The following is a 16,400-nucleotide window of genomic DNA, read 5'->3' as shown; positions in this document are numbered from 1 at the left end:
CACACACATTTACATTTTAAAATAAATACCAGAAATGAGATTTATAGATAGCTTTCCTCATTTGCTTGTGTGGTGTGTGAGACGTGTGCACACACATCTACTGGAGAAATGTGTGTGTTTATAGTTCTGTATGGGCACAGATGATGCATGTGTGTATACAGACGCAGACAAACATACACTCACGTTGTAATACATTAGATGCACTTAGATCTGTCGGACTCACTGTTGACTTTAATTAGAATGTCAGTATAGACTTCTTGTAAAAATCATTAACTTAGAGTTACTCTTGCATTTTTCTGAATACATATTTAACGTATTTCCTGTCTGAAGTGAGATGTAATGGAGACTTATTCCACTGGTTGAGGAAAGTTAAGTCCCTGGAAAAATCAAGGTACACAGCTAGACCAGCCTGTGAGTGTGCTCTAGTGGTCCTTTCCAAACACTCAGTGGCTTCAAGCCATGACAGAGATTGTCAGATCATTCTCTTGAATATATGCTGTTCCAGGAGAGAGCCAAGCCACTGCAGCTCTTGAAAAAGGCTTCTAAGCAAAACGTAGTCATTGCAGCACTTCTGACATTGAAACAAAAGTATCGAAGCCGTTTGATTAACTGAAGATGCTTCTTCATGATTCCTTAATGACACGGTGGGAGTTTGAATCTTGTCATTAATATTGTCATGAGTGCTGCTTGGCACTAAGGTGATAAGCACCACATTATCGCCTGAGCCTGGGTCTGTCTCGACCTATTGTTAAATTTGTTGCGTCAGGACATTCTGCCGTGCAGCCCTAGGGGACCCTACGAAACGCATTTGCAGGCAGGAACTTGAAATAAGCACAGCCTCAGCGTAATTGTAGCCAAACGGTTCCACAGAAGGAGTGTCTGTGTGTGGAGTCTGAGCGTCCAGCTGTTCGGAGGAGGATTACGAGGGCTTTAATGGAGAGCACAGATGGAATCAGTACTATTGTCCGGAGTATTCTGGGGCAGAGGCTAAAGTGTGAAGGATGATCAGTGGAGAGTTGATTGGAAAGGGGGGGGGGGGGGGGGGGTAAGAAAGAAAGAAGGGGGGAAAAAATCCCCTTGTTCTCTAAAAAGCAAAGGGATTGATGCTGTCCAATGGTGAGGGTGCAGAGGAAATAGTTCCCAAAGCTTGCTTTCATGGTTAGCAGGCATTGTAAAGATGGCACAGGTCATGTGTTGTGTGCAGCTGTTTAGAGGTTCTTACAGAACTGTTAGAGACTTAGCGAGGCCCATTATTCAAGGCACTAAGGCAGTTTTACTGGATATGGACTACTGCAATTGTATAAGCTCTCCATTGTGTGAGTACTAATTTAGAGTGCTACCATAAGCCAGCCATACAATCCATGCTTCCCATGAATGAATGAGTCATCTTGATGAAAAGGCTCAGAGCACACAGCTCTGACTTTTAGTCTTAAAGGAACCTGATGTGTTCAGAATGGATCACATTTTAATGAACAAACTCGCTGGCAAAATATTTTGAGTTTGAACTGCTAAAATAATCCTTTTCTTTTTGGAGAAAGGTATCGTACCCAGAGACTTTAGATAGGTTTTCATTTGCCTTGCCACATGTTAGATGTATTTGTAGTTACTGATTTGTTATGGGATATTAAAGTGTTACTAATGTGCCTGTGTAAACATAACAGGTTTCAAGGCCACTTGGTAAGCCACCAATTTATGTCCTAAATCATTCCTTTAGGTGCCAAGGAGCCCCATGATTGTTTTATTCAAAACCGTTTGGCTGCAGGAATGCAGCTGTTTTTCATTAATGATGTCCACACACATACACAAGCAACGTGTTGTTGTATAGCACTGCTGTCTTTTTATTTCCTTGCCTGCGAAGAATGAGAACAGTATTAGGACCTCTAACGTAGTTGCAACATTGTTTGGCAAAGTAATTTTCTGTAGAATTCTTGCCTGGCTGGCTTAGGGTCACATCAAAAAAGAGGATTTACTCTCTGATAACAGGACTTAGATAGCCTTTGGGAACATCTAAATTGAGGGACCCACGAGCGCTTCCCAAGTTCATGTGCACATCCTGTCCAGCCATCATTAGACAGACCCTCGAAGAGCCTTAGTTCAAATATGAGATCTGAAGTTTTGGGGGCATCTAAACACACACAGCACCTGCTGATGTGATCTGCGGGTTTTCTGTATTTCTCCTTCTGTACATGCCCTGAAACTGCTCTGGTCTAAATACCTAAATGCTTAGCTCCTGCCTAAGGGTCATCACAATCCAGAAACAAGGCAGAGCAGCATTGGCATCACCTGAAAGGCTCAGCCAACAGGCATGGCACCTGAAGCACAATGACAGGGTTGTAAAACATAGCTGCTTCCTTTCCAACATACAGCAGTTAAAGAAGGGATAGTCCTTCCTTTTTTATTTTGTGCAGTAGCCTGGTGGAAGCTTAGCAGTTGCCTAAGAAATGGAAAGAAGTGGATTGGGGCTTCTGTTTCCTTAATGCAATTCACAGTGTGTCTCCCACATCTCAGGAGAGGCAAGGCCTTTCTCCACATCTGCTGAAACTGGGCTTCAAGCAAAGAGAGACATACTGTTCATGTCATAAATGGAGCAAAAAAAGAAGTGTCATAGCTCAGTATCCTGCTGATGATGACATTTGAGCCTGTGTTCTGCTCCATAGATGCCTTGTGGGTTTTTTTTTAATTATTTTTTAAAATTATTTCTGCCGAGTACCATTGGGGTCCATTTGTATTGACTTCAGCAGAACAAGGACTCAACACAAAGTTCCTACAGGTCAAATTTTGCCCTTAAGAAAATAGTGATTATTACAAAGTCCCTTTTCTGAGCTGAATACTACTTAAAAGCTAAAGGCGTTTAAAAAATCAAATATTACTTTATGTTTTCGTCATGTTTACTGCTGATTTCCTTTTTGATCTCTCTTACTATCAAACTAAGTTTATTGAGTCAGCTTTGTTTAATTAGTTTAATTTTACTTGTTCAGCAGCATTGCCAGAGTTGTACTTTTCAAATTCACAGCTCTGAATGAAAATATTCCTTGTGACTGGCAAGACAAAACAAAAACAAAAGTGGAAAAGAAATTATTAAAATGTTTATATTTGCTTAGGTAAAATGCTTCCAGAACTGAAATTTGGAGCAGAAAATATGTAAGCATCCTGATACTTTGTTAACTAACTTAAATCTATTCTTACTGAAGTGTCAGAACTTTCATTGGCTTTATTGTGAACCAGGTCTACCACACAAAGCTTGTTAAGTGTTAGTGTCTAAATAAAAAAAAGAAAAAAGCACCCACTTCCAGTAAACATTTGCAGAATTGTTTATCAGGCAAAAATATTGGGGGTTTCAAATAAACCTACACATCCTCAGTCATGCCAGTGCATGAATGAAGACTACTTAAGGGCTTTTCCCACTCTACCTTCAACCAAACTCTGTGGCATCAAGTGCTGTCATGTCGTGTGACATGATGGGAGCGATGAGGTTCATCAGTTCCCACCATTACACTGGTCCCATACTAGCATAAAATAAAATTGCTGGTTTGCATTAGTGAACCTTAGTAAGCCCCTGATTTTCAGTTGCACCAAGCATCCAGCCCCAGAGACTGTGTTCCGGACTGAAACTTTGTTCGCTGTCTCGAATGGTGCTTAAAGAGATCTCAGGAGTGCTTTATGGCCAGCAGTGTTTTGGTATAAACAGTGCTAGGAATAAATCAATTGATCAGAAAATTCATTTTATTGCTAAAGAGAAATGGATGGCTGAAGAGCAGAACTTAAAAATTAATCTGGAACGGCTGTGGTTTATGCTTAGACTAGAGTAGATGGATAACATCACTGTAGTATTTTCAGAGCTTTTTACAGTGCTCCGTTATATCCCTCTCTCCAAGACACATCACATCTACCTTTCTCTTTAGTATGCAAATGCACAATTAAAAGCATTCAACAGATAGAGATGAATAAGCTCATACAGTGAACTGCTAGTAATTTATTTTCATGAACTGGGAGTATGTGGAAGTACCCCAAAGAGCAAAGAGATGCTGGAAAGTTGTAATAGATAAGAATCTACTGACTGCCTTTATGTAAGACAATAGATCTTGTGAATATTCTGCTTCCTCTCCAGGCAGTGAGCTAGTATGGTTAACCAAAATTGTTGAGTAATTGTTCTGTGGTTGAGAACAAAATGCTGAATTAAACTGTTCCCAGCACAATAATTGTGTGATTACAGCATTTATGTTGCTGGCCAAAAGAACAGTCATTAGGTTTGGAAGACTTACCAAAACCACAGGCACAGAAAAAAAATGCAAATCACATGTAAATTGTCCTCTAATACCTATAGTGGCTTAAAAATTGAACTAGGAGTATGGTATGTGTATATTTAAAGGCAGTCAAGCCAGAAAAAAATGATTGTATGTTCAAGAACTACTTCAGACTAGGAAGAAAATACCCAAAGATTTTTCATTTGCGTTATGTTGTACTTTTCCCCCTCTTGTGAGATCCTGCACTTCATATATTATGCGGGTATTCTGCTTTATGAATGCTATTATATTTTTCCCCACTGCATACCAATCAGATATTGTCTGGGAGTTGTAAGGTAGGTAGGACTCCCGCGCCTAGCTAAATCTTGGGCCAAGCCAATTCAAAGAGCAACATACAGGGGAGGCAGGCAGCAAATGTTTATCTGATTGCTCTAATCCCCCAGCAAAATTAAAAACTGATTTATGATGATAGGTGCTCTTGACAATTTTCTTTTCCATTGCATGGTCCATATCTAAAAGTGCCAAAGAAACAATTACATTTAGTCTTTCCCTTCTTTTTTTTCCTTTCTTTTGTTGTTTTTCCTCATATTTTTAATCATAAAGGAGGAAGACAAGGAAGAACTGAAGGAGACATCAAAGAAAAAAAAGACAAAATGTTTAGGGCAATCAAAATTTTTGTGCCTGCAATTCAGTGCAGTAACAAGCTGTGGGATTTGGAGAGCTGGCTACCTGGCTGTACACAGAAATCAGATGATGAGATGTCTAAACTTTATCACTCTATATACAGTTAATTGTGCTTTAACTGTGTTGCTGTCACCACATTGTAGGCGCAAAATGAGAGACCGTCTTCAGTCCTATTCAAAAAATGTTCCCAAACAAAACTTGTGAAAAACATTTTCATATGAGGATTTTGGTAACAAGGGAGAAAAAGCATCAGGACATGAATGGAAGAGCAGCTACGTATCTATTTAAATAGTCTTTCTTCTGCAAATTGAATCCATTTCAATTTCAAAATCAAACTTTTGCTGGTAAAACTAAACTGTATTAAGGAACAATTCCACTGGCAAAAGGGACAGTCAGAAACAAGTCTGAACAGGTGAAAGATTGAAAAGAGGTCTTTATTGTGCATTTCCCTGGGCAGTAATTAGAGGCTATCCAATACAAGAAATGTGTTTTCCACAGAGGTTTCTACTAGCATTTGGTCTTAGTTTTCCTGGCCATTTGTCCATCATGTTTAAGTACAGGGGGTTTTAAGATCATGTAGAAAGCAGTAAAACTCAATATAAAATAATAATAATAATATTGTCTTCAGGAAAGAATTACATTAAGTTGTTGTAGCAACTAGTGCTGTGAAACTGATGTCACTGGAGACCAGACATATACTGAAACATGTATCTGATTTAACAATAATAAAATTGGGAAAAAGAGGGTTTAATCAGTGGATTTAAGTCTAAGATTTTCTGAGCAGACCCAATTCTGCCAAAGTCTACACTGATCAGGCCGTGAAGAACGTTTCTTTCCCTGTGCTGTATTAGATTGTATAAGGTTTTATTAACTATGTCCCTCAACCTTTCAATTTAAAGAAACCAAGAGAAGGTACAGACTTCTAGTGCGGAATTTGTTTTCTGAGTCCTTTCTGTATATTTTTCTCTCTCTTTCTAGATAGTATGGTTTTAACTGAATGACTTTGATAAGACTTTCATGTTTGTTTATACCATTGCACTATTCAGCAGCCGAATAGGTTTTGGATTTCTGCCCACTACATGATATTAAATAACCTCTGTTTCTTGCCCACCGCCTACATATTAAAATTGTTGTGTTTGTTTTAATTAATGATATTCCACTTGTCAAAGAGATAATGAGTGAAAAACGCATCTTGAAACCTTGGGGTTTTGTTTGAAAGAATACCCCTTCCTCTCTATGTAGCAATATTACCTTAAATCATATTAAGGATATTGGCACAAAAAAACCCAAACCAAAACAAGAAATAGTTATTATAAGGCAGAATTCTGATGATCTTCATGTCTTCTGTGTCAGCTAATTTGAGTAAGCAAGATTTCTGCGTCAAGGGTTATGAAAGTAGAATTGTTTCTTATTAGTTGATGAGACTTAAATATTTTACTGTAATTATGTATAGAAGCATTACAAGCAATGTGTCATGGGTGACTCATAATGAGTGACAGTGGAAGAGTTGAAATAGAAGGCCAGATTGTGGTGATACTACAGTGCAAGAACATTAGAGGGGCAGGTATCACTTCAGGAACAGAGGAAAGCTTTAGGGAGCTGTCACTTCCCATTACTGGTACCTACCATGCCTGCCACGGTGGGGATGAAGAAAGACTGGAATGAGAGATGGTCTTGCCTTGCAAACTTTTGACTTTTGCTGAAGTCACACAGCATGCCCGCTTACTTCATATTTCATCTTCTCCTACTTTACGGTCCCTCGTTTCATCAAGCAGTGTTTGAACCATGAGCTGGGTACTACCCTTGATTCACGGCTTTTCTCCAGGAGTGCCTCGGGGTCGTTAATAAAATAATGAGTCTCTTAAAGATGGCAGTCCACTATTAAGTGGTTTAGGCCTTAGATATTGATCTATTCATGAATTTGGACTTCGCTATTGTGTCAAAAATGAGGTCATGGCACTTGCCTTCATCTATACGCCTTCTAAAATACCGTGGTTTCCATATTAGAACTGTTCTCTCTCTTTTAGAGGTTAAAAAATTCTTTTTTCTGGAGCACTAGACAGGAAAAATATTACTGCAATTTATACATCAAAATGATTAGTTACTGGTGTTTGAATATGTTATGGAAAAATCAACAATGGGGTAAGGGGGATGGGTAGCAGCTGGCTTTAACACAGATGCCTCTGAATAACTTTATATGACGTCAGCCTTGCTGAAGTATAATGGCATCAGCCTTGCTCTTGCCACCCATTTCTTGATCTTTTGGGGAAAATGCACTAAAGAAATCTTTAGTGAGTAGGTTCCCACCCCAAAGGCTGCATCGCTTCAGTCTACATAGGAGTGAGAACGACAGCTAGAATAAATATGTTTCTTTACCTAAGCTGCATTCTCAACCTGAAAACCATCTTGGGCAGGTTTATAGCCAAGTGTTCTATGACCCTGTTTGCATCCTTTGCATGAAAACATTCACAACAGTACTTTGGTGCCAGGATGAGCCCAAAGGCACCTCAAAAGGGCTGAAGAGATACCAAGGTGAGACATCTCTCCTAGCTCACAGAATTTTTCTGTGAAAAAGGAGCCAGACTTGCTGCCTGTGATGGTGTGTAATGCTACAATTTATTTCCTTACCTGAATCTGTTGACTTCCAACATTCACAGAAGTTCTTGAAAAGTCAGTTTTGGATGTTTTCTCTTCCTCTTCTCTCCCCTTCTCTACATCCCATGCTAGTGCTGAGCCTTGCTTCCCATTCTTAATTGTTCTTATAGTCTACCCATTGATTAATAATGTTAAGATTTGCAGAGTCAACCTTGTATATATTTAAAAAAAACCTTTGCTTTTACAAGAGAAGTCCTCTAGATTCTGCACACCTCTTTTGAATGTTACATCTGTCACTCTCTTTCTAACAGCCTCAAGTAGAAACAGCCCCCATTTAACACAAAGCTGACGCAAACTGTCCTATTTGCTCTTCCCTGCTTCCTCTGCAGCAGTAGATAACACTGGACCTTCTTTCCAGAGCTCTTTTGACAGCAGTCCGTGATACTGTTGCACAAAGACTTTTCAGCTGGTAAATCGTGAGCATTGGGTATACCAAAGAAGTGACTTTGAAAAGAAAGAGAGCTGGGTTAGCACACACGCAGAAAACCCAGCCACTTCAGTATCTTTAAACAGAATGTGGAAAATCAGAAGGAAAAAGTATCCAGGTGACTTCTGGAAGGCTAATATGAACAATGACAAGGGGAGTATACTTATTTCTGTCTCTGATTCTTTATGGTATGTACAAAAGCCCCCATAGTTCATTATAATTTGAATAACTGAAGCAATATATAATACATCAGCTAACTGTAGAAAATAGTACACATGTGCAGCTCAAGAAATTACGCTACATATGCTGTCTTTTAAAACACATCAGGAAATCTCGCACCTGTTTTCTTTTCACTGACAAATGTTTCGCTGAATAGCTTACTGCTAGAGCGATCAGCACTGGTCCAGACCTCATTGGGAAAAGCATTAACCAAGCATCTGGGAACTGTGTGCTCCATCATATGCTGTGAGGTAGCATCAGTCATTAATGTAATTTCATAGATTTTCCAGTTTGAAGGGAGTGACTTTGTAGGTTAACTCTTGCTACACGACAATTATATTTAGGAGCAAGTTGCTATTAGCCAGCAAAAATGTGAATAGAGGAAAATATACCATATAAATCAGCAGTTTTGATAGCTGCAAGTTCGTGGCAGGTTTCCATTATAGTCCTGTCTTATTCTTCTAGGATGGGTACTAACATTTAAACAAGGCGTCTAGGTGCTTGGAAGCTATGGCATGAGAAACATAGTATTTGTGTGAATATTAAGTAAGGTGAAATAAGTCAGTTTGGCCCAGACACTGGTCATCATACGTCAAAAGCCAATTTTTTGTCCTCTGCTAACTTTAACATCTTCACGAAACAAATGGCTCAAGCAACCAAACAATGGATCTTTTTCTTCTATAAAAAGGAAAGAGCAAATTATTTTGAGTTTTGCTCTTGAGCTTGGATTAGAAAAGGCTCTTTTGAGAGTGCACTTCTGTCTTCCAGTGTAGCTGTTACCTGAATTAAGGTAGCTTGCTCTGAAAGTCGTGGTTTTGCCAGAGGACCCCACACACTGGCGTGTTGATTAGTCTGGAGCAGCCATTCCTGCATGAACTCTTAGGCTTTTGACTTAAAACAGCTGCATATTGGAATGAATTCCAGTTTATGTTCTTTTTATTTTAGGTAGTCTCTTCAGTTAGGCTATTTGTTTAAATGCCTTTGTGGCAGAATTGCCCAGTAGATAACTGTGCTGGTTTTGGCTGGGATAGAGTTCATTTTTTTCATAGAAGCTAGTACGAAGCTATGTTTTGGATTTGTGCTGAAAACAGTGTTGGTAATAGAGGGATGTTTTCATTACTGCTGAGCAGTGCTTACACAGAGTCAAGGCCTTTTCTGCTTCTCACCCCACCCCAGCAGCGAGCAGGCTGGGGGTGCACAAGAGGCTGGGAGGGGACGCAGCCGGGACAGCTGACCCCAACTGACCACAGGGATATCCCGTACCATATGACGTCATGCTCAGTGTATAAAGCTGAGGGAAGAAGAAGGAAGGGGGGACGTTTGGAATGATGGCATTTGTCTTCCCAAGTAACCGTTATGCGTGATGGAGCCCTGCTTTCCTGGAGATGGTTGAACACCTGCCTGCTGATGGGAAGTAGTGAATTAATTCCTTATTTTGCTTTGCTTGCATGCACAGCTTTTGCTTTACCTATTAAACTGTCTTTATCTCAGCCCGTGAGTTTTCTCACTTTTACTCTTCCAATTCTCTCCCCCATCCCACCGGGGGGAGTGAGCGAGTGGCTGTGTGGTGCTTAGTTGCCGGCTGGGGTTAAACCACGACAATAACTTACATGCTCAGTGGCACAAGCATGAATATTTCTTGTTACTCGTCATCTCAAATAGGAAAAAGTCATCTTACTGCTTTTCCCTCATCTGTATGTTTTTTCTATACAAAATCATATATAAGTGTTGTAAAGTTCTTTTAGTTACATAAATAAGTAAGTAATACTGCTTTTTCCTTTGGAAGTATCCAAGAGATATTCCTTAATGCAAAGGGTCCTTTTGTCTTATGTCCTGCAAAGTGCTGCTGGAGGTGTTTGTCTCTCGCCAATGCATTTTGTTGTGGAGGAGGGAGGCCTTTGGAAGCAAGTTATCGACATGGAAACAGCTACTGTCTGTATTATTTGGCAGTTTAAGGCACTTCTCTGTGCTTTAGTTAAAAAGGCTAAGCATGTGTTCATTTGGTAGTACTTACAGACTTTTTGATGAGATAAATTTGAGATGGATGCTGGTAGTGACACCTGGATTCTCTTTCAGGGTTGAGCAAAGACAGAAAGTTCCCAGCCTGAAAAGCCTTGCTTTTTTAGAATGAAAAATGTTTATGTAATTCTCTGAGATGCATTTCAGGTTTCCTGAAAGTTTGTTCCTCGTGTTTTCCGTGAGCCAAGTTGCATACATACCAACTATTACCTGTTAAGGATTGACTCCATATTCCATCAAACCAATGATTTTTTCCACACTATCACTCCAAATAGAGCTCCTAGTCATAATGGGGGGGGGGGGGTGGGCGTGTCTCCCTAAATAGCCTTTTTTATTCTTCTTAAAAGATTGCCACTATGAGAGCATGTTTTTCTGTGATCAGTGTCACTGTTTGCAAACAATTGTGAACAGTGAGGAGCTACTATTGAGTGAACTGAGGTGTTCAGACAGGATGAATTTTGATAAGTACTGGTATGAATTCTGTAAGCCTCTTACACAGCAAAGGGAAGAACAATATTTAGGGCCCAAATCATCCACTGCAGAAGAATTTTCAGGTAGAGATTAGGAAGGAAAAACCTTCACGAAGTCCTTTGTTGGGATCCCCTATACCAGTATGTCTGGCAGAGGAGTGAGCGGCTCCTCAGTAGTAAAAGCAAAGTGTTAGGTCAGAGCATGGGGGGGAATGGGTGTGCTGTCTGTCTCATCAGTGTCCTCCTCTTTGCATCTCTGCTTTTTGGCATCCACCTTCTGTTTTGCATCTTAAGCACTCACTAAGCACCCCATAAAAAGCCCCCTCAGACTCAGTAGGAGAGTGATTGTTGCATTACCCGGATAGGCAAGGCTCCCTGCCGTATAGATTTAGGACACACTTATGTCAATTTAGGGAAGAGAATGAGGAGAACAACATTTTCTTTTCTTATTTTAAACGTCACTGTAAGGGAAAATAGCAGACTGTAGTTATATGAGGACATATATTTTTATTTCCCTTAAGATAGATGTGGGGGGGGGTGTGAGGGAGAGAGAAAGAGATGGCCAACACATATGCTAATTAAAGAATCCGGTCCTTCAGCATAGTGTGCGCCACTGTGAGCCAAGTGTTTCTGGAGGAAGGGGGACCGATGCAATTAAACATGTCATTTTTGAAGGACAGATTTATGTTATTGCATGTTAAATGTAGATTACATTCTTTCATATACAGTAGAAGAGATGCTTAACCTATAAACAAGTCGCAGGCAAGAAGATATTCATACAACAGTTTGAAGTTAAAAGAATCATTCATGCACATCCACTGTTCTAGGAATGTAAAATCTGAACTTCTTTGAGGCGCCTGAGAATAACTCAAATGAAAATAAAAATTAGCCACACTTCTACATGAAGAAGCCATGTAAGAGATGATTTCAGCAAAGATGCACATACAGCTCTTGAAGGGCATCTTCTAAACAGCTCAAGAGTAAAGTACTGCTCAGAGTTTCGTCAGTTTGTAGAGAAGGGAGTGTTGCTTTCAGCAGCCGTTCTTATTCACACTAAGTAATTCGTTACTCTGTCACCAGCCTTGCCGAAATGGATAGAATTGCTTCTGAAGAGCTAGAGGTGGGTGGAAGATCAGTATTCGTCCCTCAGTGGAAAGTGTTATATATGGATGCCGGGAAATGTATTGAAATATTTACCTTGGAGAGAAGAAAACTTATATAAAAGTGTATGCTAATAAACATGTAATGAGCAACTGCGGAAATTAAATTGGTGAAAGCGTATAAAGATAAAATAAATAAAACTAAGAGCAGCTGCTATGTTAGGAGCTTAGATTTGTTGAAAGTATGGGTTTATGTTACTTGAGAAATATTATAAGCCTGCTAGATTAAGCAAGAGTCCTGTGAGGGGGAAAATTGTGAACTTTTTAATTAAAGACTGTGTCGGGATGCATGGGCATAAAGGACCAAAATAAGGTCAGGCACGCTATCATGGTTCTGGCATTTCCTAAGCCTTGAATGCCTAACTTTGCAACCTTAATGTTTCCTTAAACTATTTTGTCTTTGTAGCTATTTATATAGTGACCCAAAGCGCACGTGACATTTTACAGAAAATAGAGTAGAACTGTAGTTGTCAAGTGTTTGCAATCTAAATTTATACAAGTCACAGCAGGAGCTAGTAACAAACAGTAGGGGTAACTGTTAAAAACATACTGCTTAGTGCTTAGGTAGCTGTGGTAACCATAGTATGTTCCTAGAAGTAGGTAGGAGACAAAAATTTAGGCAGAAATACTACAATTATAATGAAGCTAGGAATGCTGGGTATCTAGCTGTGGCTACACCGAATGCACATCTTTGTGTGCTTGGATTTGTTATGGTCAAGTCATAAAGGATGTGCACAGATTTGTGAAGATGCTGGCCCAGGCTTCAACAAGCTGAATCAGTTCCAAGTTTACTCACAAATTTCTTTTGATAAGGATAAGTCATTTAAGGGCAGATTTTTCAAAGGCACTGAAACAAATAAAGATACAGTGAGGCACTTCCCAAAACCAAAAATCTCTACAGGCAACTCGGGATGCCTCAGTTTCCCACTTGGACAGTAGATATACTATTCGTTGCTTGTCATGTTCTCACACTGTTTTTTTCATTGCTAAGTTCTTCAGGGTTAGTCTCCCTTTTTGGATTTTCAGTGACAAATATGAAGGATTCCTGATTTTGGTTTGGGCTCTAGGTGAAACTTGATTGCAGTTCCTTCCACTCCTAAAACACTTTGCCATTACAGAGGATGACTTGCTGTCCTCGTTGTGAATTAGAGAACCTTTACTTTCTTGGCCTGTTTGAACTCTTGTGTATCTGCTTCCTCAAGGGGAGTATTTCTCATAAACTAAATGTCAAGTGGTGTGGTTTTACTTCCTTCACTGCATGACAGGCTTCCCTCTTGCCCCAAATTATTTGTCAGAGATATGTGAAAGTATGAATTCCTCGACTAGTGAATTGATTGTATAGAACATTATGGCTCTCATGACATTTGATTCGTTTCTTTGTTATTTTATATACATGTCATGTGCCTTTTCTGTGCATACCATGCCTCTACAGTTTGTCACGCAGTGTAAGAGTACTTCTGGTTAATCTGATATGTGGTGGCAGGATTCAAATTAGAAAGAAAGATCAGAGAACTGTGTGATCAGTTGACATCGTGGCAGTAGCGTGTGTATTGAAAAAACAGGCCCTTAGAAGGTTGTATCACTATCATCCAGACTAATATCCTAAAGTAGAAGAAGTTACAAGGTGAAATTGTAGCCCATTAAATCCATTGGGAATTTTGTGAGGATTTAAACTACAATCTTTACCTTTAGGTAATTACAACTAAGAAGAAGTAATCACATAGAGAGATTGGGAAGTGGAGAATCTTGACAGCTACATGCCTTTTTAGATTGCTAAAGATGTATTTTTTTGTGGACCTATATGTGTCCATTAGCAGAACAAACTGAAAGGCCTGAAAAATAGCTCTGATTTGCAGTCCATTATGTTCAAATTGGAAATGCCGTATCAAGAAGTTACCATCGAGAAAACATTGCAAAGTATGTAAACTTCATAACAAAAAACATTTGTGAGAGATGTAACTGACGTAGTAATAGCTTTTAAAAAAAAAGGGAAAGAGGAAAATACCCTTGGTGTAAAACTCAGAAGGAGGGCCTGTATTCTGTGCCACTTGAAACAGTTGTATCCTAGCAATTCTAGGTAATAATAATAAACATAACAAAAGTTAAGATGTAGTAGTTAAATGAGCAGAAAAATGAAGAGTCCATAATTTATATTGTATTGTGTCAGGTAATCGGATTAAAATAAACTAATGTTTGCACTTATTTGTATTTGGGAGAAAATGAAGTGTAGCTGTTTGAGTGGTGCTACATACATTCCATCCTGGAATGAAAATCACATTGTTTTGACTGCGTTATTTCTGTATCCATGCAAACCATCCTCATCACTCTATAGTTCTTACCTCCTTAACGCAACCGGGGTTGTGTCATTTGAAATTAGTGGGTATAAGGCCCCTTGGAGAGATAAAGAGGAGCAGCGATTTGAAAAAACGAAATGCAGCAGTCAGATGTAAGAAGAAAGGGCATTTTCCTGGTAAATGTTTTCCTAAATGGGAATTTTTCAGTGTGGTGTTTTGCTCGTGTATTTGGCAGTCACTTGGAATCAAGTGCAGACTTGTGCTACATTGTGGGCTTGGCAATGACAATTTGTGTGTGTGTGGTGCTTTAGTTATATTAGCCCTGGAGGCAGAGTTAACACTTGCAGTGGGACAAGAGTATTTGCAGTCATCAGAGAACTTTGCAGTCAGCTTCAATAACATCACTCCATTTTTTTCACTTTTTTTTAACATTTTTTTTGGCAGCAAAGCTCTTAGTAGAACCATCTGTCTTTCTATTAGTGTTTTTGAGTCCTGTTTTGAAGCTTCTTTGCTTGGCAAAGTCACTTTCATCCTTGGAAACCATTTAAAAAAAAGTTCTGTGGCTTTTTGCCGAAGAAGAGTACTATGCAAAAATTCCACACGGCTGTTCATTTTTGTTCTAAAAGAATACAGTTACTTTGTCTTTGTCTTAAAAAAAAACAACCCCCCAAACAAAACAAACAAAAAATAAACACATGAAGAAAAGGCAGACATTAGGCAGTTCTAGGGTGAAGTGAGTGGGGATAGAGAAAAAATCACATTTTATATGTTTTTTTTCTCCAGCAACCCAGTTAAAAGTATGTATGTCTTCTAGTTAACAGGATCAGAATAGAAAGGAGAATACTGAAGTAACAAAAAATGAATTGAGTTACTTCAGTGAGTGGAGCTACATCTACTCTAGCTTCAGTCCCAACCTTGATCTCCAGTGCAAGAATTTCCGTCAGCAGTGCTCCTGAACTCCATCCTTGCAAGTTGTTTCAGATTATAAAGATGCAGTCAGCACACACACAGGTGTTGACAGGTCCTGGCATAAATGAAGAGGTTACCTTCCGAAATTTCATATCAGTCTTCTGCCTTGTAACACTGTTGGGTGAACTGAGACATCTCCTGGATCTTCAGGAGATTAAATTAAAATAAAATTAAGTCAAGATGCTGTAGTCTGAACCCAAGGAGCTGGCACAGGTTCTCTTTTGCCAGTTCTGCTATGCAGGCAGTAATGATGGGAGTAACACCTTCTTACACCTTTGGCCAAAAAAGGTTGTCTGTCAACACCCTAATTCTCCTTGTTCTTAAGGCTACAGACCACAAACTAAATTTTAGTCTTTGGTAATGTATCTGTACCTCCAATGCCTTAGCTTTACAGTGCCATTAAAAATCTAGATTACCTCTCTTAAAGAATGAGTCGGTCTCCTTTTACTGACTGATCTGGTCAGTACGGTGGGTTTTTTTTAATTAAAACCAGCCATTTAACATTTTAATCTAGCAAACTTTTTATTTCTCATCTGTGTGAAATACAAAGATGATGTCCATTTCTAGCAATTAAAAACTCTGTCAGAACTGGGTAAAAGCAGTAGTATTAGACCTTGTGCCATGGCCAGCTTCCAGTTTTGATGACTAATTTCTACATGTCTTAAGTCCCCTGCAGTATCCGCTTACAATATAATATTTTCCATTTCCTGACTTGCATGGTTGGGTACAGTTGCTGTGCGAAGTTGAACGGCTAACGCTTCAGACATAGCTGTGTTTTATTTGTGAATAAAGTATCTCAGCCTTTCTTCTTACCATCTCAGAGACTTTATCTTTTCATGTGTACAAATGAGTGCATGTATATGGGCAGAAAAATAGTACTGACTGTGCTATACGCTACTTATGCACATATTTGTACTTCTGCGTGTGTGTGTATATTTGTGTTTGGGCTCAGTCAGGGTGAAAGCTACTGCCTAAGACAGAGATGCTGCTACACAGTGCAATGAAAGAGAAAAACCCACCCTGCAGTCAAAGAGAAGTGAGGCATTATGGACTGGGGGGGGGGGAATAATTAATTGGGATATAGGTGTGCGTTAGTGGAATCTTCCAATTTATTTTGGATTAATGTAATTCATATGAAGTGCTTTGGTAATTAAAATGAGGGTGAATAGTTGATGCTACTGGAACACCCCATTACGGAGGAGCATATTCAAACCTGACCTCTCAGATCAGAAGTAAGAGAAACCATGTAAGCAGACATT

General features: G+C 39.3%; 1 protein-coding gene across 7 annotated transcripts in view; it reads left to right on the top strand.

Annotated features, from left to right (window-relative positions):
- Nucleotides 1-16,400, top strand: part of SOX5 (SRY-box transcription factor 5) — a gene marked incomplete at its 5' end in the record, with an annotated part of 291,635 nt that overhangs the window by 177,609 nt on the left and 97,626 nt on the right. The window lies entirely within an intron of this gene.

Source organism: Platalea leucorodia (genome assembly GCF_965183815.1).
Source record: "Platalea leucorodia genome assembly, chromosome: 4".
NCBI classification, from domain to species: Eukaryota; Metazoa; Chordata; class Aves; order Pelecaniformes; family Threskiornithidae; genus Platalea; species Platalea leucorodia.
The sequence above is the reverse complement of the archived record's forward strand: the minus strand, read 5'-3'. Positions and strand labels throughout refer to the sequence as shown.